A 9,531-nucleotide genomic window follows, 5' to 3' on the forward strand; every position below is an offset into this window, starting at 1 on the left:
TCAGGGATTTGGGTTTCATTTTCATGGTCAATTTGGGTCAAAGTTTTGGCAGTTCATCTTAGTTGTAAACTTGTGGGTATGGAAATGTATTTTCCATATTTTCATGTTTTAGGGTTACTATCATAAAAGCAAACACCCAGCTGATTTTCTGGGCACAACAACATTCAGCACCTTGTCCCTGCCCATCAGGGGTTTACAGCTAGCTAAGCGAAGCCAAGTTGTAAACAGGGTGAAAAGGAAGGGCCGCCAACACTGACACTTTCCAGGTGTGGAGGGGTGGTAGGCAAGAGAGGGGGAGATAAACTCTCAGAAACGGTGCAACCTGAGCCTTCAATAAAGGTGGGCCTTAAAAAGCAGAGAGGTGGACGGTGCAGGTGGACGAAGGGGATGAAATACTTAGAGACGGGATGCAGGTGGCTTGTTTGGGGGCTGGAAGGAGGCCCCACGGTTGGGGTGGAAGGTTGAGGTGGAGGTCACTGAGGCTGGAGGGAGAGACTGAGGCCAGACGGTCGGAGGTGAACCCGGTGAGGAGATTATCTCACTGAGAGGATGGATGGGCCTTCTTTTCTCACGACTTTAAAGAAAAGTATAGAAGCTTTCTTTTGGGGACAGGAGCCGGACCTGACCATGTCTTGGGGTCCTCGCCAACCCCATGAATGTTCATTCAGATGTTTGAAAAGACTTTAAGAACTACCAGTTTTAGTACTACCTCCCAATTTTGATTGCTACTATGTTCCAGATACTAAACACCTAAGAGGCATTATCTCATTTTACCCTCCAATTATCCCGTTAAGGAGATACTATTCTTACCTCATCCTACAGGTGAGGAACTTTAATGCCCTGGAACACACGCATGTGCACTAACCATATGTGTGTCTAAGTTGCAAGTTGAAAATGTGGGAGTTCAGCTTCCCTTCATGCCATACTCCTCTGTACTTTACACTGGGTCGTTTACTCTTCAGACATCTAGAAAAGCATCATCTCCAATGTGGAAGGAATCCCTCTTTTCTCTGTAGGGACAACAGTACAGGAAAAGGGTAAAGTGTCACACTGAGTACTCTTAGGACCCTTAGGTAAACTGAACAAGTTTTTTCCCAAAGATAAAAGTGCAGTTGGAAAGAGTTCACCCTTGAAAAGGAATTTATGACTGTCATTCTGAAAATGTCCAGATGGTGGCGCTACTACCTCAGTGATTCCACACCCTTTTCTGTTCGTTTTAGATGGGTTTGGATGAAATGAACGTTTAGGAAACCTTAATATTCCCATATTTTCTAATCTGTGATTTTATCAGGATCCATGATTTTTCAGGACTAGATTTCATGAAGTAATACAAATCAGGATAAATCGGGAACTTTAAAAAAAATTAAACTCCTGTTTTCTACAACATTCAGCTAATTGTTCAGAACTGCTGTGAATGTTACAAATGAAAAACCTATCACAGTTGGGGTGAATTTTCTCTTATTGGAAATGGAGTGCCATATAGAACAAAGTTATGTTATAACATAATAAACAATACCAAACAAATATCTTACAAATTAGAGAAGGATATTAACCCCACAGCTTAAATATGAAACAAGTTCTAATGTTTTAAAGTTAAGTGAAAACTTTTCTTGACAAAATGAATACATTCTCTTCAGATATACAGCCACTGACATCATCAAGAGATTTTTCTCTTTGATTTTAGCCTTATCTTCCCCCCAACCCCAAAGCCTTTGAAATGGCTATTTTGTATTTGTTGTATTAGTGAAATGGCCTGATTTTGGCCCCTGTACACATTTCCAGGCCAAATGGTTAAATGTTTGATGTTTTTGTACCACCCCCTTCTGAGGACTGTGTCTCTCCTTTGTTTTATTAGCAATGCTAAAGCCAGCATACCCACAGCCCTGGTGAAGGAAAATTGGATTATTTATTCTCTTGGAAGTAGCATTAAAGCATTACTTTCCTTCCCAAACAATGTTTTCTAAACATTCTCTCTGATTACACGAAATTTTTAGTCTGTCCAGCTAAACCATATATTTTAAGAGACATTTTCAAACAAGTACGTTCAGGAACTCAAGTGTTCAGGGACAAAATACAGCCCTCTGTGCAGTGCCTAGAAGTTAAGTTGCCTCCTAATAAATATACAGCGTGTGTAACTGCAAGCTTGGGAGGTCTGTTCGTGGGAGTTAACAGCATAAATTCCAAGGGAATTCAGAGAACAGACACTTAAAATAACACCAGTAAAGTCACGCTAACAGCGGCATATTCAGCACAGCCTGTTTAATATGGTGTGATTTTTATTAGGTAACGTGTGGTACTTTAAGCCAGAAAACAAAAACAACTAAATAGGCAAAACTTGGGATAATCCCTTTCTAATCGGTTAGAAGCAAAGCTAAGAAAATCACTCATCTGAACCGGATAACAAAGAGATTTTGTGTAGGGTTTTCCTCAGCTGTGCTCTGCGGTCAGATAACTGATATCAGCAGTCAGGTTTCTAGACTTCCTCACCTATGGCTTTTAGCTGTCGTGCTGTCTCTTCAGAGTCATGATAATGGCAGCTGATGCTAGCAGGACATTTGCTCTCTTTGCCGGCAACCCCCAGTGGCACCCTGGGAGTGGTTTGTGTTTCTTGGTGAAGGTTATCTTTATTTACCCATGTCGTAGGTCAGCAGAAGAAAACCCAATGCATTAAAATGTCATGGGGCCATCGCCCTCTGTGACTAGCCAGTCTGGGGTTCTGTAGTGGATCTTGTTCAAATCAGGAGTTCAGCAGCTGCTAGGCTTTTAGTGGAAATGAAGGTGGACTTGGTGGATTATTTTGTATTCACTGTATCAGGAAAAAATTAAACACAGGAGCATGGCTTTATCAACTAGGCAGAGAAATCCAAAGTGGGTCTATTAGGAATGTGTACAAATATTCCCCTCCTTTTTTACGTTCTCTCTCCATCCCAGTCCCCTTCATTAAAAGTGACTAGGTATCCTGAAAAATGCCTTTTATTTATCAGTGAGTATGTGAAAATTTTCCACCATTAATATTCTGCATCACAACCATTTAGTCCAATGTCCTTTCTGGAATAAACCCTTGCAAACGTACCTCCCACAAAGAAGATAAACTTAGGGCATGGAGATTTGAACAAAAAATATAAATAGTTAACTGATTCAATTATTGAAGGAGACCCCTATTTAATAATGAAGGAGACTTAAGAAATATATATTTGTAGACATTTTGAAAGACGCAAAATACAGAATTTTGTATTCTAGAAATTTTTTTTTTTCCTTTTGGGAAAGTACTTTTTAGTAGACAGAAAAGCACTATTTACTTTTCTAGCATCCAGTTAATGTGCATTATGCATAAGTGGAAAGAAGTAATTATTAATGATTCCATTGTGAATGGCCAGGGTGGTAGCCACTTTTATTCTTAACTGTATTGAATGACATTCACCATTAGTGAGGTCATTATTTTTCAAAGTAATCATAATAACCTGGAATAATTGCTTAATATTACTTAACTAAAAATGCAACAGTGAATTAACTACTTATTATCAAAGATATCCACCATCCCAAAGCATAAATTAGTGGTATCTCAAGCTTTTTCTCTGTTGCACGCCCTTAAAGTTTTTTTTTCTCTTGCAGCTTTCACTAAACAACTAGGGGTGGTCATCAGACAATAAATTCTCTTTGATATCCCTTCCAATTTCCTTCAAGATGGAGTGCAGCTTGCCCTTGAGAAATTTAAAGCATTTTTGTTTGTTGTGGTTTAAATTGCCTCCTGACTTTTTTTTCTGGGTAGCTATAGCCAATAACAGTAAGAAAAAATGAGATAGTTCCAGAGAATATACAATTCAAAAATATATTTTCACCACCCTAATTCCCTTTTGAAATAATGTTTCTGTTAGTGATTAAATAAGGAGTTTGAGTGGGTGTCTTAGTGTCTATAAATAAACTTGAGAACATGCATTATAAAGAGCCATATTTTTACTATCTCATCTCCACTAAACAAAACAATATTTTCTGGCACCTGTACACTCAATGTTGCATGTAGTTCTTATTATGGAATTTCCTTTCTCCTTTTGAGATTGCAGATAATTACTGAGTGTGATAGAAACTTTATAGCCATTAAAAATAGAACAGAAAAATGTTACCAGACGGCAAGTTGTTCAAAATAAATATGAAATAGGACTTGAGTCCTATTTGAAACACTGGTTGGCTCTGCTAGCTTCCAAAAGCATGTAGGTTTCATTTCTTGCCTCTTGATTCTTTAAGAAAAAAAAATTTTTAAGAGCTTAGGAAAATGTTTACCAAATCATTGCTTTAATTTTAATTGGGTATAAAATCTGGCTATATGCAATTGCTGTTTTTTTGTTTAAAATGGCTGAATATTAGAATTTTCAAATAGCTTAACCTATAATTGTCCTTTTCCAATCAGCTTTGGCAGTGCTATATTGAGATTCGCGTTGGTTTAAGTAAAGGGAATGGCATCCAGAAATATAATGGTGAAAACAGTAGTCCATGGGCCCCCTCAGAACTTTCGCATTCATCAAGACTTATTGACTTATTTATTATGGGGTGAGAAGAATGAGACTGGAAATGAAATCAGACACATGGAGTATCTGTGGGTGCTTGTTCCACTTAAGTTTGCTAGGGCTTTCAAAAATCCCGATCGGGGGCTTCCCTGGTGGTGCAGTGGTTGGGAGTCCGCCTGCCGATGCAGGGGACACGGGTTCGTGCCCCGGTCCAGGAAGATCCCACATGCCGCGGAGCGGCTGGGTCCGTGAGCCATGGCCGCTGAGCCTGCGCGTCCGGAGCCTGTGCTCCGCAACGGAAGAGGCCGCAGCAGTGAGAGGCCCGCGTACCACACACACACAAAAAAAATCCTGATCATTTTTATGTTTATCATCTGAATTGTGGTGATGGTAACTCAAGTGTATACAGATTTCCAATCACACAATATTGTTTACATTAATTATATGCAGTTTTCTGTATACAAATTATACCTCAATAAACCTGGGGGGGAAAAGTCCTGATCCCTTTTCTTTAAAGTTACCAAAAATGTTCAGATCTTTAAAAAAAAAAGAGTGATAGCATATGGTAATCTGCCAAGATTGTTTGCAATTTAAATCTGAATTACATCAGCTTTGATCGTCTCCAAATTCATCCTTTTGTAATTCAGAAACAAGGTCTTTAAGATTTTATAATAACCCTGCCTTTATTTTATCTTATTATTTTATTTTACCAGCCTAAATATAGCATGATATTCACAACCCCCTTTGTGGGATTATAGTAGTCAGTTTCAGAATTGCTATATGAAAATAGGGCCCAGCTCCTGGTCCAGTTTTAGAATGTAAATTGTGTTCCTTTTCCCCAGACTCAAGGAGCCTCAGTCAATTAAGTTTCAAATTCATTGAAAACACGGGCCAAGCTTTCCTTCACCAAACATGGCAATGCTTTTCTGCTTTTCTTAGCTAGCTGTTTTTGAACATTTACTTTGTGTCAAAAGTTAGCTGAGCAATTTAAATGCAATGTATCACGTAATCCTTAAAAACTTTGAGTTAGAAACTAACAGTATTCTTATTTTACAAATAAGGAAACTGAGACTCTGAGCACCTACATGACATTTCGATATTGCACAGCTAATAAGGAGCCAGCATTTGAACTCAGATTAGAGGTAACACTTGTGCCAAACACTATTCTCAGTGATTTACATGCATTTGTCTCATTAGAGTCTTAGACACAGATCCTGAGCGGTGCTCTCTTGTTCCCATTTCACAGATAAGGAAACCCAAGCATAGATTGATGCTACATTGCCACTCTGCGGTTCTAAGGCATTATTTACCAACCTATATTCTGCAATAAGAAGATTTTCATGGGCAAATAAGTTTGGGGGCATTGCTTATTCTAACTCCTTATTTCTAGCTCCTTAGTGAATAATTCACTCAGCTCACTAGTTGTTCTGAGAAGTTCTGTAAGAACAAGCCTGCTTAATGTTGTTTAAGCCAGTGTTTCTCAAATTGATATAGTATGGAAACCCTTTTATGTGTAACTGTTCTTAATATTCTGCAGAAAACCCTTTGGGAAATACTCATAAAGCCAGAAAATTTCAAGATGATGGGTAACCGGCAAGATCTCTAGATGGTATTCAGCATAGAGCACTGATAACCATGTCTAACTGGTCAAATTGATATGCTACTGAAGGTAATTATGAACAGCAGTGCCCTTTCCAATTAGGGGTATTTGCCATCGGATGAAGTTAGTGGCCTAAAACTGGTCCAGGAGACAGCAACTACTCGTTCGGGCAAGGGGCATAGCCAGCAAACAGGGAGATGGGAGGTGGTGCTTGCCCCTGCACTCAGCAGACGTGCTCAGAGTGGAAGCAAATCTCCTTTTGACTTCACGCCGCCTGTTGCCACAGTCTCCTTCAGAAACGTGACTCCCATCGTGGAACAGGGTGATGTGGGAACATGGGAGCCTCTCTGGGACAGCTCTACAGCCTCCCAATTCAGGTTGCTACTTCCTAAATCTGGTTGTCAAAGTACAGCTGTTCGGCTTGGGAACAGTTTGTGAAGTTGGAATTAATGGGCAAGTGTGTTCTTGAGAACACTGCACCTGATTTTGCCTGAAGATAAAGCTTGAAGGTCGCCCACTGATGGTGGTAGTTGTGCCCACGAGGTTACAAAACTGAAAATGGCCCTGGGAGTTTTGCCAAATAAGGACAGCAGGAGCAGATCCTTGGAAAAAGAAAGAGCTGGGAGTGAGGGGTGGGATGGCGGGTTGCTCTTTGAGTAATTACAGTGCTTTCAAGAAAATGTTAGCATTTATCTTACTGCGACATTTGCCTCATCGAAGCTGAGCTGTTTTCCCCTCGTTTCAATGAGATATTGAGGGAGCTCTGAACTCTGTGGCAAATGTTAACTTTTTAATGAAAACCCTTGCACACTATGTCCCAGAGGCAGGGCCTGTGTGGGGCTGAGAAGCAAGCTAAACGAACCGCTGCTCAAAATTCCAGGAGGTTAATAGGCAAATCAACCTAGAAATGGAGAAACCAGCTGTAGCTCTTCTCTTTCCCTGCTTTTCTTATAATTCAAGGCATCTGGGCACCATCTTAGTGCACAGATATCCCATTTTTCAACTGCTGGGGGGCTTTGGCTAAAGGAGCCATTTGTTTTTTATCATTATTAATGGCATCCTTTTTTTTGACAGGCTCCAGACAGCCTTGCCAGTTCAGTTCACTGAGGTGGGCTGGGAGGTAGGAATCGTGGCCTGATCCCTTGCCTGACTGAAGCAGAAAGGTCACATCACCCCTTCCTCCTGCTTCCTCTTGCCAGTCTGTTTATGGGAATGGAATATGATGGGGATGAAAAGTCCTAGACCCGCACAGCTTGAGCTGACATATACCTTCAGGTGATCTAAACCACAGGTTCTCAGACTTAGTTACACACCACAATCACCTGGGAGTTTTTGAAACATTGATACTGGGTCTGCCCCCCAGAGATTCTGGTTCAATTAATCTGGGGTACAGCCTGAGCCTGGGGATTTTAAAGAGCTCCCCAGAGGATTTTCGTGTGAAGCAAAGATTGAGAACCCACTGGTCTAATCCAAAGTGAATTCTGCTGTTCCACGTGATGGTAATAGATGTGTCCCTCTCCTGAACAGCCATTGACCACTCTCCCCTGCTACCCCTGCCCCTGCCATGCTTCACCAACCCCTACTCCAAAATAAAACCAAAAATGTCCAGTGGTCATTGGGACAAGCCACTGGGACAAACATGGTTTGGTTTTGTTTTATGATGGGATTTCTCAGAGCTTGAATATAGTAATGTACATTTTTTAATCCTCTAGAAGGTTCAGGGAAGGAAGAACTTCCCACCTCTATTGGACCCCTAATTTCATGGTAGGGCTCAGGGAACTAGGGAGCTAGTGACATACAGATCACCCCTCCTTGGGAAATGCTGCTTCTAATCTAAGAAAGAAGCCCTAAACAGATGGGCTCACATACTTAGTGTGTACCTGACATATTTGACACCCCCAGTGGATCACTTTTAACACCTCCCTCTTCTATACAACAAAATTATTTTTAGTAGTAAACATGTATAATCAATAATCATTATTTTAGGGGGTTTCTTTAGTAGTAAAACAAGTTAAAATTTTTAAAGCATAAATTTTGATTGAAAAATATAATTCAAATTCAGTTAAATATTCCATGAATGAATGAAAATTTGTATTTACCAAACAAAAAGTTTACATCTTACAATGTACACTGTTTCCCTCTTGTAAATTTTAAACATATAAAACCTTCAAGTAGTCACATGGAAAGACAGAATTGAAGTAACTCAAGTTCTGGTTTTTGTCTTTATAATCACTTGCTGTTGTTGTTTATTCCAAATCTACTGTTTGGGAGTCTATCATATCCTGAGGCTGAAGACACAGACTGAGCTCAAAGCAAGCTTGAATGATTCTCAGTCATTACAGACTGATTCTGGGAACAAATGTGTACAGCATATAGTTGAGTCCACGCATGTTGGAGCCAAACTTTGTAACTGGGAGTTTAAAAAATTAATTTCCATGTAGAATACAATATTTATTAAAAGATAAGTAATAGGAATTTGCTCATTTGAAGCATATATATGTATTTGGTTGATTGATTGATTAAAATCAATTGCTTATACCTTAGACCAACAAAAGATTTGAGGGGGAGGAGCATTTTAATCACTGACGTTGTTGAGCATGGATGAAGCATGATAATAAAAAGCAGACTGACTTTAGTCAGTTTTGCTATTGTTTACAATTCTCTGCAGACAATGCACCCCCTATTCCTTAACCCCAGGGCAGACCATTCCCACCACTTCATCCTTGTACATCATTCTATATATCCAGGGTCACCAGATCTAACAGTGGAAGTTAGAACTAAAAGCCAGTTCTCCTGATTCCCACATCAGTACCCTTCTGTGCCCAACATCTTGTGAATAATACATTTGTCTCTGCAAAGGTTTCAGAAACATTAGATGAAACTTACAATCCACTCTGTAATGAACAATAATGTCAACACAATCTGAAATGTAAGAGTCAGCCAAAATGTCCATTTGGTTCTGTGTGTATTGAGTTTCAAACCATTTCAGCTCAGAGGTCTGGGTGACATGTGTCCCTTTAGAAAATAGAGATTGCTTTAGCTTTAATAAGAAGAAAACTGTTATTTAATTGACAAGAAGCTTGTATCATACTGAAAAAATTCATTCTTTGTTTTGTTTTTTTTTTTGCCCCAGACGCGCAGGCTCAGCGGTCATGGCCCACAGGCCCAGCCGCTCCGCGGCATGTGGGATCTTCCCGGACCGGGGCACGAACCCACGTCCCCTGCATTGGCAGGCGGACCCCCAACCACTGCGCCACCAGGGAAGCCCGGCCATGCTTAATTATCTCCAATAACTCAGGTTGGCATTTATCCATTCAGTGAAATTATTAGGGTAAAATATGTGGTGTGTAAATGAGGTGTAAGTGTGTAGTACACTGCTAACAGATTGTTGCATAGCGTGTCAGAGGCAGGAAGTGGGGATAGGAACAA

The sequence above is a fragment of the Delphinus delphis genome, chromosome 9 (genome assembly GCF_949987515.2).
Source record: "Delphinus delphis chromosome 9, mDelDel1.2, whole genome shotgun sequence".
Classification (NCBI taxonomy): Eukaryota; Metazoa; Chordata; class Mammalia; order Artiodactyla; family Delphinidae; genus Delphinus; species Delphinus delphis.